The following is a 22,500-nucleotide window of genomic DNA, read 5'->3' on the forward strand; positions in this document are numbered from 1 at the left end:
GAAAATGGCTTTTCAAGACCTACAGCCTGTGCAAGCAAGAAAGAACAAACTTGCATGCTTCTTCAGATGGTTTTCAGACTGCTGTGTACACCTCGGTATTGCTATACACAAGACAAGGATCAAAATAAACAGTCTTAAATGCTTCCTATTAGCCACTTTATTCTTAGAATTACATCAAAGAGAAATCAGATTTTTTTTTTCTTCTCCTGAGAGCTGCTGTATATCATTATAATGATTCAATGTGTTATATAATACACTTAAAACTGAAAGTGATCATTTTCTGAAGCAGAATTTCTTAGCATGAAGTACTTTGATTTGATTCCTTGCACTGGACTTACATCTTACATCTTATTTTAAAGGAGGTTTCTGGTTTATACAAGCAATCTGTATATCTGTTTTAATTGACTTGCTGTCTGGATGTGTACTTTATCTTTCTGTCATTTGATTTTTCATATCTTTTATCTACTTCTAAAACATAAGGCACAAATTTAAAAAATGCCTACGTGCTTTGGTGTATTCTGCATGTGATTTTTATCTATAGAGAAGCAGAGTTCGCCATGAACAAGACAAAACAGCCTAGAACAGCAAAAGGAAACTGGCTGAAAATGCAGAATTCAGAAGCTTGACTTATCTTGTGGGCAAGAAACATAATGTGTCTGTGACAGCCATACTTTTTGTATACTCCTCCATCCATCGGCTGTGTGCAGGTGGATCAGAAGCTGGGCTCCTGCACCACTCTCCGTGCCATTGCAACAGGAGCCTGTGACGGTGACCCCTCAGCACGAGGATTTTGTGCTCATGCAACCAACTTCCGAGGGATTTAGCAGGCCTCGCTGTGTGTTGCTGCTGACCACACACCTCAAAGGCTGGACATTGCCTTACAAGATGCACCTTTGTTTTTCCCCAAATGTCAAAATCTTTCACAACAGAGTATTCAGAGAAAAAATAGAAGCCCAGCTCTGCTGTCTTCCTTTGCACCCTGTTGATGGCACTGACACTGCTCTCGGTGATAGCCAGCATCTCTGCAGCCCCTGGGTTGGGGACAGACCAAGATGAGAACGTGCTCCAGACTTATATTCCAGATGTGAATTTATTTTCAGTTTGGAGAAGAGTTTTTGAGCCCAGCAAAAAATGCTGCCCAATCTACTGGTCAGCTCATTTTCCACCTTACGCTGGTTTCTGGACCTGCCTTTCCAGGGCAGACTGAGCCTGACAAATCGTTGGCAATTTCACTCTCACTGGAATGGAGAAGCTCGACGTTCTTGAAATGGAAATTCACAGTTGGCAACAATGGCTCTGCTTTTAATATTATCTAATAATGTGAGTTTTTTGTGAAGGAAATCTGAAAGGAATTTATTTTTATTTTTCTTCTTTAAGTCAGTGTTTCTACCTTGCTGTCATTTCTGACCTTGGAAGCAGATAGGTAAATGCACTTCACAGCCATCGCTGCTGCTGCCACGGGAAGCAACTGGGTAGCAGCTTGCGGTTAGGTGGAATAAAACCTGTGCTGAGCCCAGAAGCTGAGCTCACCATCATGCTGCGGGCTGGAGGCTGCAGCACTGCCCACCCGGAGGGGGCTGAGGGGGGCCGGGCAGCGCCTTTGGACAGGCGCACGCTGCTGGAGGCACTGGTGCCTGCCAGCCGTCAGCCCTCGCTTCTGGTTGGGAAAGCAGCTCTGCCTGCGAGGCGCTCTGTGACCGTGGTGTCTTTTAAAGAGTCGAATAGTCTGTGTTTATGGTTTCCTACAAATTAAGCTGTTCATAGCAAGTGCCTCTGCAAGTGCAAAAAAGAGTCAGACATGGGATTAAAAATTGAATCATTCTCTAATTCATTAATTAATTCATGGTGAAATGCTGTTTTTCCTTTTCTGGTCTTAAAAGTGATTCCAAATGATTGGTTCCTCTTTTCTGCAGTGCTTTATTTCAGAGTCTGCGTGATTAGTGTAGCATTGTGTGCCTAGTGAATATTGACAGAAATCTATCTAAAGCCCATTCACTCAGATCTTGAACAGCTGCTTATTTCATGCTAATTTCTTTTACTTCTTGGGACCATTTTATGGATGGATTTTTTGTTGGTTCAGATATTCGCAAGTGCTTGTCCTTCATGGATGAAATCCTGACCTGCTTGTTGCAATCAGTGGGAATTTTGCCACCAGCTAGGATTTCACCCTGTGTAAAAATTGCGTGCTGCCAGACACCAACACGAGAAGCATATTACATGGCAGCATTTCTTCCAATGTCCCTTGCTCTGTTGTCACATTTAAAACTCAGCTTTCCATGGGCAAAGGCTTCCTGTGGTCATTGCAAAGAAATAAGCAAACAGCAGGCAGTAGATTCCTTTTTGAAGCAAAGGTGTTTTGTTTGCTGAGAGTAGACCGTGTGCTCATGCACCTACAAACTGATTTGCTGATACTGAAGACAGTGAATAATTCATTCTTCAAATGAAAGTCTTTCCCCTTCAGGTGGACTGCTGGACTCCAACACATCCTGCACAGCTTTGGAGTAAGCTTGATGGATGTCACCTCCCTGCCTACTGCCCTCGGTGCTTTGCTGGTACAACCAGGCTCCCGTGTCAGCCAGTCTTCTGCAGGGGTTGCTGACGAGGTTTTATAGTCATTTCTGTAGTTGGATTTATCGTCATTTCTGTAGCTGGACATTCAGTTCATTCTGGAGCGAGTTACGAAACTGTGGGCAACTGTAACACACCTGGGGGTCAGCTAGGGATATGGTGAAAGGACTCTGCTGGAGACAGCTGCGGTGCTGTGCCGCACGAGATGCAGAGGGGATCAGCCCTGCTGGAAGCTCTGACTGCTGCTCTGCAGGTGCTGCTGCCCCTGCTGCTGAGCTCTGAGCTCTCTCCAGGAGCATGGCAGCTGCACCAGGAGACCACGAGTGGGGTTCTGCTCTTTGCAGCTCCTTTGGAGCTGCAGAACCCACATTCAGCATCCTTTTGTCATCCTGAGCTTCTGCTTCCACTGTTTATCATCTCAGTTTTGTATCAATGTCCTGTTTCCCAAACCTGTTACTCAGCTGAACCCAGATGTGATATTTACCAAGTCCGACTTTTCAGTTAAAGCGATCTTTAAAACCAGGTGTAGAGTTTGACCTTCTTTTATTTATTTATTTATTTATTTATTTATTTATTTATTTATTTATTTATTTATTTAATTTTTACTTCTTCTTTCTTTATCAATGTCTGAAGCTACCTCCCCTGGTGCTGGCACACTGAGTAATCGCCCAGCTGTGAGCAGCCGGAGCTCAGCCTCAGCCCAGTCCCCAGTGGTGCCACGTGGGGCCTTACAGCTCATGGGGGTCTGTGTGGCCATCCCCCAGCGGCCAGCTCCATTTTCACTAGGAAAAAATACAAAAAGCCATATTAGACTACCTGAAGTCTGATTTTTATGACATGCTTCAGTGCTTACTGTGCAAGTATAACGAGTACATCTTTAAATACTGAGCTAGAAATTCTAGCTTATGTTTAAGGATTAAGATAATCATTAACCCAAGGCTATGGAGATATTGCCCTATGCCCTATTATGTCCTTTAGTTTGTAATGATTGCATCAACTGAACTTTACTGAGGTGAGTGCTGCTCTTTTTTATTTAAATGGGATGGCATGTGGTGGAAAAGCTTGCGCTGTGAAGCGAGCGTTTCCAGAGTAGGGTCATTAGCCCGCTCAATTTACGAACAGGCTGACTCTCTGCAAACAGTTGTGTCATAGGAAAGGATAATGGAATTTTTGGGTTGTGTAAAAAGAGTGGTGTATTTTCTGTCTGCTGCGGTCTCTGTTTGTCACTGCATTTTGACCAAGTGGCAGGTACGTGAGCCCATTTGAGGATCTCATGCAATGTGCAGCTGCAGAAAAAGCCTGGAAATTGTTTTTCTTCGATGTGGTCAGAATCAGACCCCAAGCAAGAGGAAGACAGAAATGACATTACTTCCATAGCTTTTAATTTGGGCACGAAGGGATGCACCTGAGTGTGGGCCAGTGGCAGGAGCTGTGCCAGGCGTGCGGTGCGGCAGGGACAGCCTCTGGCACGGTGCAGGTTGGTGACCTGCCTTCCCCTGCCGCTGCTTCTGCCCATCGCTTCTTCCTCAAACAGTGCTGGGCTGATCGGAGCACGGCAGTGCAGCCTCGAGAGGTTTTGCACACCCAGCTCCAACCCAGAAATACTTGATCAGTGTTGCTTAATTCCTCAGACTGGGAAAATATGCACTATAAAAATGCTTGTTTGGAGGGCATTTCATAGCAGATGATGTGTTGGAAAGTAGGTCTGAACTAGACCCAGGAGAATTAACAGCATCCTCCAAAGATACCAAGGACTATGGTTTATTTAAGAGATGGTTATTAAGGGACGAGGCAGTAGCGATCTCTGCGCGAAGGGGAGTGTGAGCTGGAATACATTGGGATTGGAATTTGCATTCAGAAATGACCGAGAAGTTTCCTACACGCAGCAGATTCTGATGTCACTTTTCCACTGGGAGCCACAGCTGACTCCTGGCATCCCTGGGAAGAGGAGCGTAGCTGCAGTCATAACACTGCGAAGCTTTTCTTCAAACCCCTAATAGTATGCTTAACTAACATCTAAATATTTGGTTTAAGCCACAATATCCCACTCTGTGCTGTGCGCCACCCAGCAGAGCGCTGCAGCACTGGGCTGCGGGGCAAGCAGCACCCAGGCACGGGTCGGGGCCCTCGTGCCACGGGGAGCTGGGTCCTGCCCCTGGTGCTGGATTTTCTCACAGGCAGCTGTGTTGCTTTACAGCAGCTGTGCATTTCACAAAGCCACTCTTAGGCTGGAGGGTTGTCACATTACCTTGATGCCTCCTTTATTTAGATCTACCCTTGAATCACATTAGCAGCAAACGAGCTCCTGCTGTGAGCCCAGGGCAGAGTGCTGGCCCCCGGCCCCCATCATTGGCAGGTGCTCTGCCTCCTCCTTTATATGGACCAGAGCAGCCGCTTGAATCTTCCTTAGGAGATGTTCCCGTATTGCTGTGAGGCTTTGCTCCTGTATTTCACATGCAGGAGCTTTGCCACGAGTTGCCCTGGCCTGGTTTCACCCAGCTCCAGGCTCCCCGGTCCCCCTGGCAGAAAGGTCTCCTTCCCCAGCACCTCCTCGCTCTTCAGCTTCCGCGTCCTTAAGGTGTGTTTTTGTGGACTCCGAAGTGTGATTTTTTTTCTTTAGATGATTATAAGTGAAAATGATGGAGTGGAGAATGTACTGTTTGCATTAATTTTGTTTATAAGAACATTCTTTTGCTATGGGCCAGAAAAGTATGCTTTTATGTCCATCTGCAGAGCTTCTACCTTACGTGTAAATGGCTGGTTTGGCCCCGGGCCACGAAGGATTCTTTTGTGAGCTGAGAAATGCGCTTGTGAAAAATATCCAGTCCTAAGTCAGGTGGCCTTAGAGCTCACCACCCCGAAATGAAAATATGTACACAGCCTGCTCCAGAGCATGTGTAATCCATTGCTGTGCTCCTTAGGTACAGAATTATCCCTGTTTCCTTTTTTCTGCCTTGTTCTTATCTCTTTAACATGCCATAGCACATTCAGGTGAGGGCTGTTTCTATTTACTCCTGCTATAACAGAGCCTTGGATTTAGCATAGATTTATTTACTTATGTACTTATTTACTTTAATTTGAAAGGTCCCAGAGGCAGGCTGCTAGTTCTTGCCACTTTGGCACCTTTTGGGGGGCAGGCTCTGCGGACAAGCTGCCGAGGGCAGTGCATATGCTGGGCACGTGCTTCGTCAGTGCAGAAGGGAACCTCTGACCTGTGGGAACAGCGGCTGCGCTGTTCTGAAACTCAGAAATTGGTGTCCAGAATGTATAGAGCTTTGACTGCTTGTCCTTTCGGGACCTAATCACTATGGTAATGTTGTGTAGCTCCTAATTACAAATAATTGGAGAGTAATTCCGTTACTGTCTGAAGTAATGCAGTCAGCAATTTCCCCTGTGTTCTTGTGCAGCCTTCTGTAGCCTATGCAGAAAACATTTTTCAACAATCAGATTTTTCATTGTGTTAATAGGAATATTTGGTCAGAGGGTCTTATTTGGCAGAGTGAATTCACCCGCAGAGCGCAGCCCCTGCGGTGCCTGCTCGGTGCCACCCAGGGCAGGCGCGGTGCCCGCGGCCACAGAGCGCACGGTGGAGCCGCGGGCTGGCAGCAGACGTGTCCCACCCGCTGCTGGAGGGCCAGCACCCAGCACCACGGCAGGGCAAAACCCTCCTTCTCCATGCCTCGTGTTCTAGGAGTTTTAATACAGGCTCGTGGGTTGAAATGCCCTGTGTATGGTGAGGTCAACTTTGTATTGATTGTTTTGTCAGCTGCTAGAAGAAAAAATAGCTTGAGCAAAATGTTCTGTGGTCTAGAGCACTACCCTTAAAACCTTATGAAAAGTCCTTAGCTTTTTAGATAAGGTAGTCATTTTTGTCATTTAATTTCAGTGTTTGAAACTATTCTTTTTGCCTTAAAATCACAGAATCACTAAGGTTGGAAAAGCCCTCCAAGATCATCGGGTCCAACCATCCCCCTACCACCCATGTCACCCACTAACCCATGGCCCCAAGCACCATGTGCAACATCTCCTTAAACACCCCCAGGGACGGTGACTCCACCACTTCCCTGGGCAACCCATCCCAAGACCTGACTGCTCTTCCTGAGAAATGTCTCCTCACTTCCAGCCTGAACCTCCCCTGGCACAGCTTGAGGCTGTTCCCTCTGGTCCTATCACTAGTTACCTGTGAGAAGAGGCCGACCCCCAGCTCCCCACACCTTCTTTTCAGGCAGTTGCAGAGAGCAATGAGGTCTCCCCTGAGCCTCCTCTTCTCCAGACTAAACACCCCCAGTTCCCTCAGCAGCTCCTCACAGGACTTACAGGACTTCTCTGGGCACATTTCAGGGCCTCGATGCCCTTCTTGCAGTAAGGGCCCCAAAGCTGAACACAGCACTTGAGGTGCCACCTCACCAGAGCAGAGCACGGGGGGATGATCACCTCCCTGCTTCTGCTGGCTGCACTGCTCCTGACACAACCTTCTTGGCCGCCTGGGCACACTGCTGGCTCGTGTTCAGGCGAGCATCAATACTCCCAGTACTCCTAGTCAATATTAAAAACAAGAAAAAATGATTAATTGATGACAGAAATGTCTGTTTTCAAGAACTCTTGTTGCTGAAGTAATTTTCAAAATGCAAAAAATTATCAGGCCTGAAAACTGGGAATGGCAGAGTAGAATTCTACTTGTTGATCAGCTGCTGTGACCTTGCAGTTTGTGCTGACAGTGTGCCTCAGGGAGATGCTGCCTCCCGTGTCTGCCAGGGTGGTAAGTCCCATTTAATGCATTCCCTTTCTCACATTGACTCCCTGCAGCCAAGCAGGGGGCCATAAGGAAGGCAGAGAGGTGTTCTGAAACCAAACGGGGCTGAAATGAAGTACATAGCTCTGCGAAGATAGCTGAGCTACTCTGCAGAGGCAATGTGGCCTTGGTGGATTGCAGTCCTGTTCCATTTTTCATGAAAGCTGCTATAATATTGAATGTATAGAAGCGTTTGGATCCCAGGGGTTCAGCGATGCTGCTGCTCAACCTGATATCATCTGCGGCTTCCTCTGCCTGCTTCTCAGGCCGGAGGGGGAAGTGCAGCACAGGAGGTCCCCGCCACGTGAAGTACACGCATGGGGAGCAGAGCTCCTCTGCTGCTGCGAGCAGAACGTCCCCGCCGGGAGCTGGTCTCAGTTCTTGCACTGCTCTGGTGGTTGCTGTAGGTAGACTGTGTGTTTGTGATTCATTGCACACCAGGGACAGTCACCAGGCCCATCCTTCCACAGTCCCCATCTCCCCTGCGTGGGCGCGTGAGCCCCGTGGTGGCTGGTGTCCTGACGCGTGGGGTCCATTCGGTGTGCACCATCTGGTGGGATGGATGCCAGCCTTGGTCAGATTGGTTCCTGTTAATAACATGATTGGAACATTTAAAAATTCCGGGGCCCCAAGGAGGTGCTGTTGTGTATCTTGGAGGCCACGCTCCTCAGTTTTACTACACTTACGTAAACAGAAAGACAGGACTTCCCCCAGGTTTTGTCAGCTCTTCATCTTAGTCATTTAGGGACGAGCAAATGTGCTATCGCATTTCCCCTAAATATGCAAAGTCTTTTTTTTTCCTGCACTGGATATAGATTGGTCTCATTTCTATACAAGACCTTTTTTGTGTTTTTGAAGCTTACAGTCTCACTGTATCTCAGTGCCCATCCACTCAGCGAGCCTCTTCCTTCTACTGCAACGCTGAAAACCGAGGGTTTTAAGAAGTAGGCCAAGTGACTAATAACTAAAATAGACAAACCACCATTAAATAACTGTCACATACAGAAATAAAAGCAGGAAGCAGTGTCTGACGCCATAAAACTGACCTTTCTTTGGCTATTTAAGCAACAACTGAAGTGAAACTGCTGCTTGGAGCGGTGCAGGGCTGGCTGTGGGAGCAGGGCGAGCACACCCTGCAGGGCTTCTGCACCGCGAGCACCTGGTGCTCCTGTGCCAGGGCCTGAGCAGCCCCGGTCAGTCCTTGTGACCATGGTCATGCTTTTGTGGTGTTCCAGCTCCTGTCACAGCTGCCACAACTCTGCGTGGCTGGGAGACAACGAAATCTTGTTCTGCCTCAGCGGGAAGTAGTGGGAAAGTCTGATACCTTGTACAGCATCCCCGTCAGCCGCAGGGCAAGCAGGACACAGCCCTGGGAACACGGACATCACCGTGCTAACCACGTGCGTTCACCTGTCCCCAGTGACACTGTCCCCAAATTATGGGATTTCTAAAAAGCAGGTAGTGCACTTCGCGTGGTCTGCTGCAGCACCCACCCATGTGTTACTTGAGCTGGTTATTATTTTTAAAAAAAGGCATATAAAGGAGGAAAAAATGGAATGGAGCATGTGTAGAAGATATATTGATTTATAATATTTTGATTTATATATTGATATATAAGATATATTGATTTGAGTACTTAAATTTGCAGGGTGGGAGGAAAACTTTAAACACCAGTAAAGAACAAAAAGTGATGGGAAATAAAATGATACGTGCCAAGCCATCAAGAGAAGCAATATGAAATAAAATGAAGTAGTTGCAGCTGAAAGTTAACAGATTTCACTACTGGGGATAGTGAGAGCCTGTGTCTCATGGCTCTGCCGCTTTGCTCCGGGTGTCTCGCCTTGCCCCCCGCCCTGCAGCCTCCCAGCTGCCCTCCCCTCCTGAGGGCTGCCAGAGCTTGCAGCACGTTTCACCCGGGGTGTTTGGCGGTCCCCCACCGAAGACAAAGGAAATATGCAGAAGTTGAAATGTGGAAGTAATCTACTTGCCACATTTTTCCTTTCCCTGTAATAAATTGTGTCATTGGTCAAATGCATATCTAAAGACAAATGCCTTTTATGGAACTCGCCCTGCCTCGCACCACTCTTCCCCCATCCATTTCCTCTTTAAAAAAAAAAAAAAAAAAAAGGCAAACCCAGAACACCAATTAACATGAATTTCTGTTTAAATGTTTACGGCTACACTCGGGCACCAGAGTTCCCCAAACTCTCTTTTGGCACAGCACGGGCTGCGTTGTGCTCTTTGGGTGAGCGGGAGCAGAGCAGTGGGGCTGTGCCCGCGCCCGGCGGGGTTCGGCTGCGCGCGTCCCCGCGGAGCCCCCGACCAGCAGATGCAGCGCAGATGGAGGGAGGGCAGGGCGTTTGCTGGCCCAAGCTCGGCTATTTGTTGAAAGATTTATGAAATGACATCTACAGTAGCAGACAAAGAGACTTTGAAGTCTTTTTGGGAGCCCTTGTTTGTGCTGTTGTGTTGCTCTCTCGCTGCAAAGGCTTCTGTGCGGCACGCGGGTGTTTGTGCAGCCCGGTGAGGCATGTGTTGCAGACAGGAGCTTCAGCTATTTCACATGAGCCTGCTGGAGATTCATCACAATCTACCAAAAGCCGCCTGTTCAAGCCAGGACTGAGCAGAGAGCCATAAAAGGAAAGGAATATAATTTCCTTGTTGGCTCATAGTGCTGAAATTCTAAAACGGGAGTGAAACAGAATTTGTTTTTGCCGGAGCTGACAGAAGGGGTGTGAAACAAAATAGCAGTATACAAAAATGTGTAAGGCACTGTGACGAGGCACTTAGCTGGAACCAGCTCGTTACTGTCACCAGAGTTTTGAAACCTCTTCCTAAAAATTTTAAAAAACATCACTCTCTTTATTTGGCTAAAAATAAGTAGGACACAAATTCATGTATGTTATGCTCATTATAATGTAATTATTTAAGTGCATGTGTAGGCTAATCTTCAGTAAATTTCCATGTTCACATCAAAGCACAATCTGACTTTCAAACATTATTTTTTTCTCTCCCTCACTGGCAGGAGAGGAGCCGTGTGTCCTATCTCACCCTTCCTATCATATAGCATCGTGCAAGTACTCATAGCCGGACTGCGCGAAATGCTGCGTATTGTTCTGTAGGCATTCTGCTACTCGCAGTGTAAAAGTGATCCAAAAATATTCATAGGTATCTGTACTTGGGCAGTACAAATCAGCTGACAGCGCTGCAGCGAGGTACTGTTTGTTGATCGGTTGATGCTTCTGTAACAAATGTTAGGAAAAAATGATGGCTAGCCCTTGGATTCGGAGCTGTGATCCTTTAAAAAACATCTCGGCTCCTGGAACTGCTGGATGCTTTGTGAAGGAATAGTTGCTATGTACTTCCCCTTGTGCAACTTGACAACTTTGCAACAAAATACTTTTAAAATGTGATTGCTTTGTATCACAGATGTATCCATAGCCCTCTTGTGAAGCAAAGGAAATAATTTGATAAAATGCCAAAATGCCAGAGCTTTCAAACAGATTAGCGCTTACTGCTTCTGTTAGCACAGCAGCGAACGTACTTCTAGTTAAATATTAAAAGCAACTAGTAAGCAGTTGGCTACGGCATCTTTCCATGAAGTATTTGTTAGTTTCTAAACGTGGCTGTTCAAGTATTTAATGCCTCTGCTCTAGACGCAGTTCAAAATGCCATTTACTTTCTGCGGCATACGGCAGCGTCTTGTTTATTTCGTAAACAGTGATGAGAGTTAGCAAAGGAAGTCAGAAAGTTATCCCTCAGAGGATTCTTGCTTTGCTCCTGGCAGCTGGTGCCAGGCTCTGGGCTCGGTGCAGGCGGGAGGGCAGCACGCAGCCCTCCCCCCGTGGCACGGCGCTGATCGCCCGCTGCTGCCTCGCAGAACTCTCCGTGGCCAGGAGTTGAATTTCTGCAAGGTCCCTGCTTGATTCAGCCTCTTTCATTTCAAGCAAACAAGCTGGAGTAAATTAAAATGTAATACTTAGGACATAAGAAATGGAAGCTGTTGTATTATTATAGTATTTTGGCATAAATGCTATTTTTCCTGGGGGGACGGGTGGAAGACAGGAAAATAACTGTTGCAGCAGGGGCAGCAAAGCACCTTCACCCTGTTCCAGCAGGATCCCCTGAGCAAAGAGAAGTCAGCAGAGCATGAAGACAACCCCAGGTTGTCCCGTGTGGCTGTTGAGCTCACGAGGGGGTCTGGTGCAGGCTCTGGAGCGCAGTTAGTGCTGCGTGAGGAAGGCAAATCCCACTTCACCATGCCTGCTCTGCCACTTACTGACGGGAGAGTTTTGTTACCGGTACCAGTTCCTGATTTTATTTATTTATTTATTTGTTTATTTTAAATAAATTGACTGTAGGGCATACTTTGTTGTTACAGTAAGTGCTGTTCCTAATATACGGACTGCGCACTTGTTGTCTTTGGAGGGAGAGAAAGAAAGCTGGAAGGAATATTTCTGTGATAAAATACCATGGTTTTAGTTTAGGTTTAGGTGAAAGGCCTAACTTGTGCAAATCATGTAGGCCTTCAAGTGCAAAACAGCATGCGTGCCTAATACTTTGCATCTAGTTAAAGATGAAAAAGAGCACCAGGATTTGGCTCATGAGGGCCAATTTACAGTGTCAGAGTGGTGTCTGGCACAAAGTAACGAAGGCTGGCTTGGGGCAAATAGACATTTGTGGTAGTTTGCTGGGCTTTTTCCTTTTTTAGTAGATGTGCAAAAGCTGCTCAGTGGCTGTTGAATATGTTTATATAAAGACTTGGGGACCTACATCTTGTCCGACCAAAAATTTGTTATAAAATATAAAGAGTTGGATTAATGGGCATCCCTATTAGAAAAATTGAGAATAAGACTTTTCTTTCTTTTTTGAAGACATTTCGTTCTAAGATAGAGGTATCAGAGCAGTCTTTACTTCTGGTTAGCTTCCAATATCAGATATTCCTAACTCCAGTCATCATTTAAAACCTTACGTATTTGCACTGCATGGTCTCTAAGGTCCCCTCCAACCCAAACCACTCTATGATTCTGTGGTTTTGGGATACTCTGATGTTATGATTCTGTGAGTGCCTCTCATAAACACTGTAACTAGGGAGCTAAGACTTGAAGTAGTAGATCTAGCGTCTGAAGTTATGGTTATTCGAGCTCTGATCCGTGAAGCGGCCTGTGGAGCACATTTAAAGGTCTGGCATTCCTGGGTAGAAAAGCTGCATCAGCGCTGATGTGGGGGCCATCACCCCAGAGCTCCCCAGGCCCCGCTCCCTTCGGAGTGGCTTCAGCAGGATGCAGAGGTCCAACGTGCCTGAGCAGCACGGCAGCTCCTCGCTGCCACAGCTTCGACTGCTGCAACGTGCTGCGGGGAGAGCTGCCAAAATCCCGGTCACTGCATCTACAGCACGGTAGGGCGGTTAGCAGAGAGAGGGCTCTCCACTTGCTTCAGTCACAGGGTAGGGACTGCTGTGAGGTGCTGCTGGTGTCAGGCTGATGTAGCAGGCGTTGGCAAACAGGTCTGTAAGGAATGAAGAGAATAAGGAAAGCTCTTATACACAGAGCATATTGCTGACCTTCTGCTTTGGTCCTGTATGTAGTTGGAAAATCCATCCAGCGCGCACACAGACCTCCCCAAATAAGCTACCAGTACTGGACAAGCATGAGGGCAGGATGCCTGTGAAACTGAAACATGCCGGAAAGGCTGGATGACGTGTATCTCAGTTTGTTAAGGATTAGTGACATTTGTAAATGCTATAGCAGTATTTTTGGTTGTTTTCAAAAGCCTCACTGAGGAATTTGTACACTATTGCCTTGGATTAGGAAAAAAATCTCCCTTTATAGTAAATTCAGTTCCAGTTCTACTGCTAAAATAATGGAACAAATAATAGGAGAAATAAAAAATGAACCTTTTGATAGAAGTTAAAACCAGTGAGGGTCTAAGATGAATTTAGTTTTATACACTGATACAGCACTTGACAGTGTGCCTTACAAACTGAATCGAAGACACAGTTGCGTGTGAGTTTTTAGGAAGGATGAAGGATTGTTAAAGGAGGTCAGTAACAGATATCTCATCATTATGATATCCAAGTAGTGAAGTCAAGTTAAATCTATTTTAGTATAATTAAGGATGTGGAAGGGAAAGATAATTGCATTGTCAGATGACACCAGCTGGGCAGGGATCACAAAACACAACGCCATCCTTGTGTGTCGGGGAAGAACTGATAGGTGCAGGCCAGGAAGCAAGCTAAAAATCTGCTTAAAAAAATCATTTGTGCCCATTGGCAATTAACTGTTAACGCAAGCAGTCCATGGAAAAGAGAAACCTGGAAAAAGTAATGTAAGGGTAAACAGCGGGTTAGGTATTAATTTGTAATGCCACACAGCAGCCAAGGCAGCTCAGGTATCTTTGGCTGCGCACACACATGTACACAGCTCATACATCCGGGGGCAAGAGCCTTCCTCTGCAAAGCTGCTGGGTGGCACCGGGAACATGTCAGCAGCATAAACACCGCGATACTGGCAAATTGCAGAGCTTCGGAAGAGCCTTGTCCAAAAGATAAATGGGAGAGAGAAATGAGGAACACTTCCAGGAGTTAATATTTAATTTGGCTGGGTTGGCACAGACAGGAATGTGATATTGCTCTAGAAGAATATGGAGGCTGTGAAAAGCAAGGAAGGCAAGGAGTTCTGTAGGCTGTTTGCCAGACAGTGGGACTGATAACAGGTAGAATTGGGAAAAAAATAAAAATAAAACAGCACAACAGTACTAGACTTTAAAATCTGCAGAAAGCTTCCTTGCAGTGTACTGTGCTGCAGAAGGATTGCCTGGAGAGATGATAATGAACCCATCGTCAGAGGCATGCTAATGTACAGCTAAACGAAGCTCTAGAAAATGTACCAGAAAGCTATAGCTTCCCTTTAGCAAACAGAGAGGAACTTTTTTTTTCATTTCTAAAAGGCTGCAGCTCTGTGCTGTATTAGGCATCTGCATTTCTGTGCCATGTGAGTGAGGCTTATATTGCTAAATTGTCAAGAAGTCTGTCCTTCAAAAGTTCAGCAATAACAGAATTGTTGCAACAACAAAACCTTGCTCTTCAGGGAATAACAAACTCTTACGTCTGGTGATGCACTTGAGTAAAGTCCTTGGGATTCAGGAGAAATGAAATCAGCTGTGAATCTTTGGAAGAAGTTGGCATTTTGAAGGGTATATTCAGACTCGAGATCTTCATTCTTCCAGTTGCATGGAACGAAAAGGTGAAAGTAATGTCAAAGAGCATCATAGAGACAATTAATTGTCACAGGTCTTGTACCAGAAAAGGGGTTTCAGGAAGCAGAAGGTCAGGGTGGGGGGATGAGCAGGTACCTCAGTGTTAATGGAGCACCTTACAACTGCTCCTGATAAAACTGAAAATATTTCTGGTTTCAGATTCACAAATCAAGTCAGTCAGAAGGTGACATAAAGGCGTTCTCCTGTGTCACTGAGCGCAATGCACAGGAGCCTGGCTGGCCTGCCTGTGTAAGTGCCATGCTTACACTGTTAGCTGTTAAGGACTGAAGTGAAAGTGAACCAGTTCTGAGTATGAACGGGCTGCAATGATCAGCTGCTTGCAGGACTTTTCAGCCTGCTCTCCAAAACACTCCCCAGCTCAAAATTCATGTGCTCAAAAGATATTCTAGCCACCTCTGTGAAGTATTACGGTATGACTGCGTGCATTGAGTAAGGGGAAAAAAATCCACCCCGAAGTGTTTTAATAGCTATCAGCATGGTTTAAGATTTAACTTGTGAAAGGCACAATGGGAAAACGCAGAAGCCAAGTAGGGATTAGTCATTTTTCCTCGTGTATTTTTCATCTGTATAGTTCCCATCTTACATATTCAGGAATTAGATATTTTACTTGTTCAAGCAAACCTCCTCCTTCAGCACATGGGGTTCACGTATATTGCCATACTGTAGTTGTTGCCAGCCTTTACCAAAACATCGGCAGCATGTCCATAGCAAAACTCACAGCAAGCATGGGTATACATGTATGACGATGTGCATTTAAGCTACACAATTTCTAATGGAATTAGAAATTAGAAATTTCTAATGAAATTGTGTAGCTTAACAGAAAAAAACAGAAAATTTTCCTAAACAACAAAAGGAGGTACGAAAGAGTCTTTTGCAGCCTACATTTATTATCGTAAATCACTTTTTAAAATGTGTTTTTTTTTTAATATAAATGTTTTATATTTTTTTAATATAAATATGTTTTATACTAGTTCCCGTATCAGGAAAGAGAACTTTGCTTCCAAGTCTGGATCTGTTAGGCATGATATACAGCAGGAAGACAAAGCTGTTATCTCCAAACACTGAGATGAAAATGAACAGAGAGGATACTTTATCTCCTAGCTAGGGAGAAAAGAGATTGTCCATATGTTTCCCACATTTCCTCCGATTCAGATAACCATTTCCAAATTAATCAGTGTTCTTATTATTTTCAAACAAAACAAAATGCTCCTTGCCCCTGAAAACTTTTAGAATCTCTTTTTTTTCTGAATAGAACCAAAGACCTAAATAAAACTCAGAAAAATAATGAAAAAGAATAAATGTCAGCTTTAATAAGAAAATACTAAAGCTATCAATATAGTCAGAACACAAAACGTTCAACCCGGAAAGAGCAAATCGCATGGTAGAATCAGTTTTGCTCTGATGGAAGTGGGTTGGGTTTCTGCTTTTTTACTGGGAAAAAAGTCAAATTCAGGAAGTTCCAACTGTTTTCTTGGTTTTATATTTTACTAGATCAGCATATGAACTTGTGGCATCAGCTTAACATATTAACTTCCTTTCTCTCCCCCCCCTTCCCTCCGCCCCCCGTTGTCATTCATCATCATTCTTATCCCACAGACAAAAAAATCAGCTTGAGTTGTGAGGCTTTTGCCTGCAGCAGCGGGCCATGTACCCTCTCCTCCTTGTGCCCTGCCAGTCTATGCGCTTTCCAGATGGCTGCCTATCTAATCAGATGCAGCACTGGTGTCTCTGTGATCCGCAGTGGGGCTAGCAATTTGTTTTCCTTACTTGAAGCAAGTCTGGTCTTTCACCAGCATCTGCGGGCCGAGGTGTTGGCTGGCCACGTGGGGTGCCCACCACAGCCCCTTGTGCCCTGCGTGGGGCTGCCCCAGGTGCCAGGGCTGCGGGCAGGGGGCTGCACCCCTCCAGCACCGCGCAGCCCTCTGGGGCTTGGGCACGGGAGAAAGGAGAATGTAAATTGCTCTGCTGCAGTAATGGTATAAATTGGGAAAGAGGCCTGTCTTCAAAGGTCACTAGCAAGAATATAGTTAGGATCGGGCGGTTAGGATCATGTAGTGTATAAGCATTTTTGTACTGTGCTGTCATAATTCTTGTAACTATGGATGATAGCGGTGATGGGAATACCATTTGGTAAGCTGCACGCTGGTGGAGCTGTGTACTGGAATTTAGTTCAGAGAGCTCTGTATTTTTTGTTCCTAATCAGACCCATACGTGCTATTGTTGAAGTACCAGTGCAGTTTGTGCCTAGCATGTTTGTCAAAAAGCAACGCAGTTTTTGTAAAACTGGCCAACATCTCCAAAATTCCAGTGTAAGACAGCATTGATATTTTTAGGGGGGCTATATATAGCATAAAGGTCTGCATTCCTTTCTAGCTCTTCTTAGCCAAGCAGCTTTCAGATCTTATACTGAATTTGGAAGTTTTATAAATGAGCTTTGTGACAGAAGTGGCTAGTGCTACTTTGTGAGATCGTAGGAACGAACTGGGCACAGAGAAATACCGTTGGATAAGGAGCCTATCCAGGTTTGCTGTGTATATGCAGCTTTCCACTTTTGGCACTTCTAATTATTTTTGATGCATTTTAGAAAGACGTTTGCTGTTTCAGTTGGCCTTCTGTGCAAACACACTTGGCATTCCAGTGAACTGGCTGAATCCCTATTGACTTTAGCGCACAGTTTCCCTAGATAATTATTTAGTTTAAGCTCTTCTACTTCTTGGATATTCTGTTCTGTTTCTGGTCCTGTTCTGTTGAATATTGAACATCCTAATTGGGAAATTATATATTTTTTCCTGGTTTACAGAACCATATATGCAAGCGATAGCCAGTTACAGTGTTTGTAACCTAGGTGCACAGAATGGTTTGCATTCAAAGGGACCTTAAAGATCATCTAGTTATGAGATCATCACCCCCTTGTCATGAGCAGGGACACCTTCCACTGGACCATGTATACTATGAAGTAAATAGATGTACGTTCTGGCATTTCTGTTTCTTGCTCAAATGTCTTTTAAGAGCAAAAAGGTATTAATGAGAGTTTTTACCTCCCAAAAGCAGAAATTCCATCTAAAAAAAAATACTGACAGAAAACATGAAATCTTTCAGGTTTGTGGAAGATACTTGGTTTCAGAAGAACTCTTTGCTTCGTGATTTTTTTTTATCTGTCCTGAAGCTGCTATAAATGGCATAATAATGTAATTTTATTGATTCAAAAAATTAAGTACGGTAGGACTATATACAAACTGTGCAATTGTATACCTTGCTTTTGTATACCTTGCTAATCAAATATATTCTCAGTATTCAAAATGTAAATCTTTAAGTCATAGTTCTCTAATTTTCAAACACCCTGATTCATTTATGAAGTGGCATCCCAAGCAGAATAATTAAAGGTACAGTGCTGATCTATGACAGTAAACAATTCCGGACCCCCTCTATGTGACACGTGTTCAGCCCTGTATTAGCAATGTTGAATTTATTGATCTCCACAGCCCTCCGGAGCGAAGCAGTCCCCACCACAGAAGTACTCCCACCGGGCTGTTGGAGCTGCAGCTCGTGCATTCGCTGGCTGAGCAAAACCAAAACCTGCCCCACCACGTGCTGCTCTGACTCGGAGGCTTTCAGATGGCTGTCATGCCATCCCAGTTGCTCTTTAAGGCTTCGTCGAATGAATTATGAATCGAACGTCTCAACATGTTTACATTTTCAAACTGGAAAAACCAAGTCACAGCAAATTCCTTGCCTGTGTGGCACCGGCGGCCGTGCCCGCGGCACAGAGCTCGCTGCGTGCCTGCAGCACGGCGCTGGCCACGTGTGCGCAGAGCCTGCCTGCTGCACAGCTGTGGCCACGGCCACAGGCACGGCCCTCCGTGTGCGGCACTAGGAAGAGAAAGTCACGGTTCTCTCTGAAGATCTTCTCTCCACAGCGTTATTAATTCTTAATGACATTTTTGGGAAAAAAAAAAAAAAGGCATTTTGTTCAGCTTCTGCTTTTGCATATTGTTTTGCTCTCTGGAATCATATTCCCGTGTTGTGGTAGTTATCTCCACAGCAACAAGTCACAAACAGAGGACTATGACTTCAGCTGAGGAACATGTAGAAAGCATTGATGAGCTGCCAAGCAACAGTGTGGATGCAAAAGCCAGATAGTGACATTTTTGCTTGGTTTTAGTCTGTCCTCCTTCCGGTGAATTCCCTCTGAAGATAATTTAGGCTTAAGAGAGAAGAAAGCCCTTCCACAGGAACTCGTTATTTTATTAACAGCTGAATAAGGCCTAAGGAGGTCTTCAGGCTTTGGACAACTCTTTGGAAGTAATAATAATAGAAAAGGAAAGAAGCTAGACAGAAAGTATTGTTGCCTGACCTATTACCATAAATCTCTTTAAGCAGTGTGGTGCTGGTGACACTTCATTTTGATACAAAAGCAACACAGCAAAGCAAACAACAATCTGAGTAAAAATGTGCCAACAAGTTCATCTGTAATTAGCAGTTAATGAATTGTTTCGCTGGTTCATCAGAGCATGAACACTTCCACAGCTGTGTATCTGGCACTGCAGGAGAAGCACACTGGCCCCATTCTCAATATTTTATAAACCCATATATTAATATCACACCAATTTAAATTATCTGAAGAGATAAGAATGGGCGGTATTTACTAGCATGTTATGCCAAGCTGTGCAAGGACTGTGTGATCAGTGAGAAACATCTGTCATTTTTGTCTTGATTTTCTTTCTGACTAGAACATGTCTGCTTTCCCGGGGTGCCTTAATTCTGATCGAGGTCTCAAGGAAGTGCTGGGCCTCCTGCTGGCACACGTTAAACTGTGAATGTGGTGTACCCCTGTGTTGGAAATTTCTGGGTATCTTGCACCCTCATCAGAGGCTGTGCTCTGTCCAGGCTGGTGAATGCCTGCAGAACCCAGGCAGATGGGCAGAGTGCCTGCGGGGTGTCTGAGAAAAGCTTTTCAATGGGAAAATGGAGATCTGTCACACACGGTATCCACATCTTTGCCAAAATGCCCCAGAGTCCACATTAAGAATAGGTATTTCTTAGAAGACTGTTTCAAAAATCCTAGTGTTATTTTGCAATATTCAAACTTCTCCATTAAAATTATTCTCTTCCACTCTCCATGCTGCTAGATTAAGAAAGGCACGTTCTCGGAAGTGCTATTTGCGTGTTCATCCTCAGCCACCAGTCCTTTGGCTAGTGAATGCAAGACCACAATTGCTTTTCTAGAGCTGTGTCATATTGCTGCCTTACAGTAAGCCTTTACCATTTAAATGCTGTTTCTCAACGTTTAAAATCTGGTGTCCTTGTGGTTCTTCTGTCTCCCCATGGCCCTTTGAGCTCCCAGGTCCTCCTGGGCTGGGAGATCTAAGAGAGTCAGTCAGTGGCTGCAGTATTTCCACTTACTCCTCCAGTCTTGAGGAATGACCCTTCAACAGCTTTGGGGGCTTCTTGAGTGTTTCCAGTAAAAGGCTTCCTGGTCCCATTTGTACCCTGACCTGGCCGGGTGCTCCCCCATGGCCATGAAAGTTATCAGCCTGGGTGCTGAGCACTGGTCGCACCGCAGCTCTGGCTTCGTTATGTGGCTACCCATGGTAATAATTTTCCCAGTTCTCTTGCAAAAAATAATAATGCTTTCATTGAAGCATCCTTAGCCAGCGTATCTGCCTCGTGAAGGATGGTTTTGCAGTCTTTTAAAATCACTCAAATAATTGAATTAAGCTTTCATGAAATAGGTCTTAATTTTATATTACAGATCTCACAGAACTGAAATTCTAAGATACTGATGAACTTTTACATGGATGCTTTTGCTTAGAAATTGGATTATAGTGAAGCTTTTCAATGCTTGCAGTGGAATCCTGCAGCGGTGTGGTTTTTGAATTAGAACCAACTGAAAGAGAAAATAAAAAGGGAAGGTAAAATGAAATTAACTCTGTCATAAACCCAAATAATAGCCGATCAAATCACCTTAACACTTAAATTCTGTGATTTATACTGATTTTATTACTTATTAGCAATCGAATTTGAGACACAAGACTTGCAAAGAGCATTGCAAACATTCCATTTGAACTCCCTATCTAGGAAGGATTGCTTAGTACCAAAGGAAGAGTAATACTTTTTGCTGGAGAAGGTAACTACATTTTTCCTGATACTTTTACTATGCTAATAACATAAGCAGTTTAAAAATAATAATGCAAACACTGGAACTGGAAGATTTTACTTGTAAAAAATGACAAAAAAAAATTTACTGTATACCTCATAGAACATCTAATAACAAAGAATATACCTTTATTACATGAACCTGGTAGATTTGGGGTAACTGCGATACTTCCAAAACGAGAAGAGACGCAAGATTTTTGATGGGATAGTTCTTTTATTAAAAAGCCTTATGTTATTGAAAAAATGCATAAAATCGTTTGCGCACACCAGGCCAGTTTCAAATTTATTGGTTGCTTAACTCGTCTGGTGGCGCAAGCAAAGTTGCTTAGTAATAATATTTGTCAGACTTTTATCTTGTGAGGAGGACTTTGCTGCTAAAGGCATGCGTGGAGATGGCACACGCTGCTGTGCTAGCATCAAGCATCATGGCATTCGTGGGTGCGTGCCCCAAGTGTGTCCATACCCAGGCACACAGCATGTCCCCCTCCTTGCGCACACTTGCATGAAGGCGGGGAGAGAGGTGTGCCCTGCACAGCACCGTGAGCACCAGGTCGGGAGGCACTCCATGAATTAAAAGCCCTTGCCCTGTGGAGTGCTAATGTGAAGTAGGTAACAGTGTCTCGCTAAAAGCGGCGTGACAGCTGGCAGCGCTCTGAAGGGCAAGAGACCAAGAGACGGGAACACTCCAAGTCACATCCTTTTAACACTGATTAGATGAGATTAGTGGGTCAGCATACAAGAGCTATTTACCTCCTGGGGCTGCAGGTTGTGGGCCAGACAGCATTTCTCTCACCTGCCTCCTCTAGTGGTGCCTCTTCCCCTCAGCACTGTTCCTGCAGTTGTGTTTAACAGCTTGCATTTTTACACCCATAATTTTTAAAGATAAGTTATAACCTATGCAGTGTACATTTCCATAATGTTTTCAATCTGAAAACCTAGAAACGTGTAATTTGTGGGCCTGGCCTATGTCCTCCGAAACAAGTGAGCTGTATTAATACATCACCTAACAATTCGCAGCTTATTTTGCACAATGTTGGGTATTAAGAGAAGTTTATTTACTGAAAGGGTTGTGCGGCATTGGAGTAGGCTTCCCAGGAAAGAGGTTGAGTCACCACCCCTGGCGGTCTCCAGGAAAGGTGTGGATGGAGAGCTCAGCACCACGGTGTAGTGCTGGACGTGTCTGTACTAGTTTGAAGGTTGGACTAGATCTTAGAGGTCTTCTCCAAACCTATGATTGCATGATACTATGATTCTATGTCTGTGGTAGGGATTCTCTTAAATAGTGGAAGTATTTTAATTTAATATATTAAAGAGCAATTAACACTTAAAGATTAAATTAAATTAAACTACACAGCAGTTGCTGCAGACTAAGAACATTCCCATGAACAGTTAGTGAACTGCTGCAGCTAACGGCACCTGCACCCCATTCCGTTGTGTACCTCAGCTTAAGTAATCTTAGTGCAATTTAATAGCATCCACGCAAAGGTTTTGGCAACTTCATTAAATCACTTTCTAACAGAAGCAGAGCTTGTTGTCCGAGGGGAGTGCCTGATAACACTTGGTGTAGCACAAGAGAGTATGTTTCCTGAAACGTGACATTAAACTACAGCTGCCCTGCAAAATGCCTCTTTGCAAATCACTAAGAAAACATTTCCTAAGGTTGTCCACATGAAGGTATATTTAATTAACAGGTTTTGCTTGTGTTT

At 44.7% G+C, this 22,500-nt stretch overlaps 1 long non-coding RNA gene across 1 annotated transcript; it reads left to right on the forward strand.

Annotated features, from left to right (window-relative positions):
- The first annotated feature begins 4,897 nt into the window (after window positions 1-4,897).
- Window positions 4,898-11,879, forward strand: LOC137861280 (uncharacterized). Its single transcript, XR_011099514.1, has 3 exons — window positions 4,898-5,146; window positions 8,596-8,818; window positions 10,386-11,879. It is a non-coding gene; the product is annotated as an uncharacterized lncRNA (long non-coding RNA).
- Window positions 11,880-22,500: the final 10,621 nt, after the last annotated feature.

The sequence above is a fragment of the Anas acuta genome, chromosome 9 (assembly GCF_963932015.1).
Source record: "Anas acuta chromosome 9, bAnaAcu1.1, whole genome shotgun sequence".
In the NCBI taxonomy this organism is placed as follows: domain Eukaryota; kingdom Metazoa; phylum Chordata; class Aves; order Anseriformes; family Anatidae; genus Anas; species Anas acuta.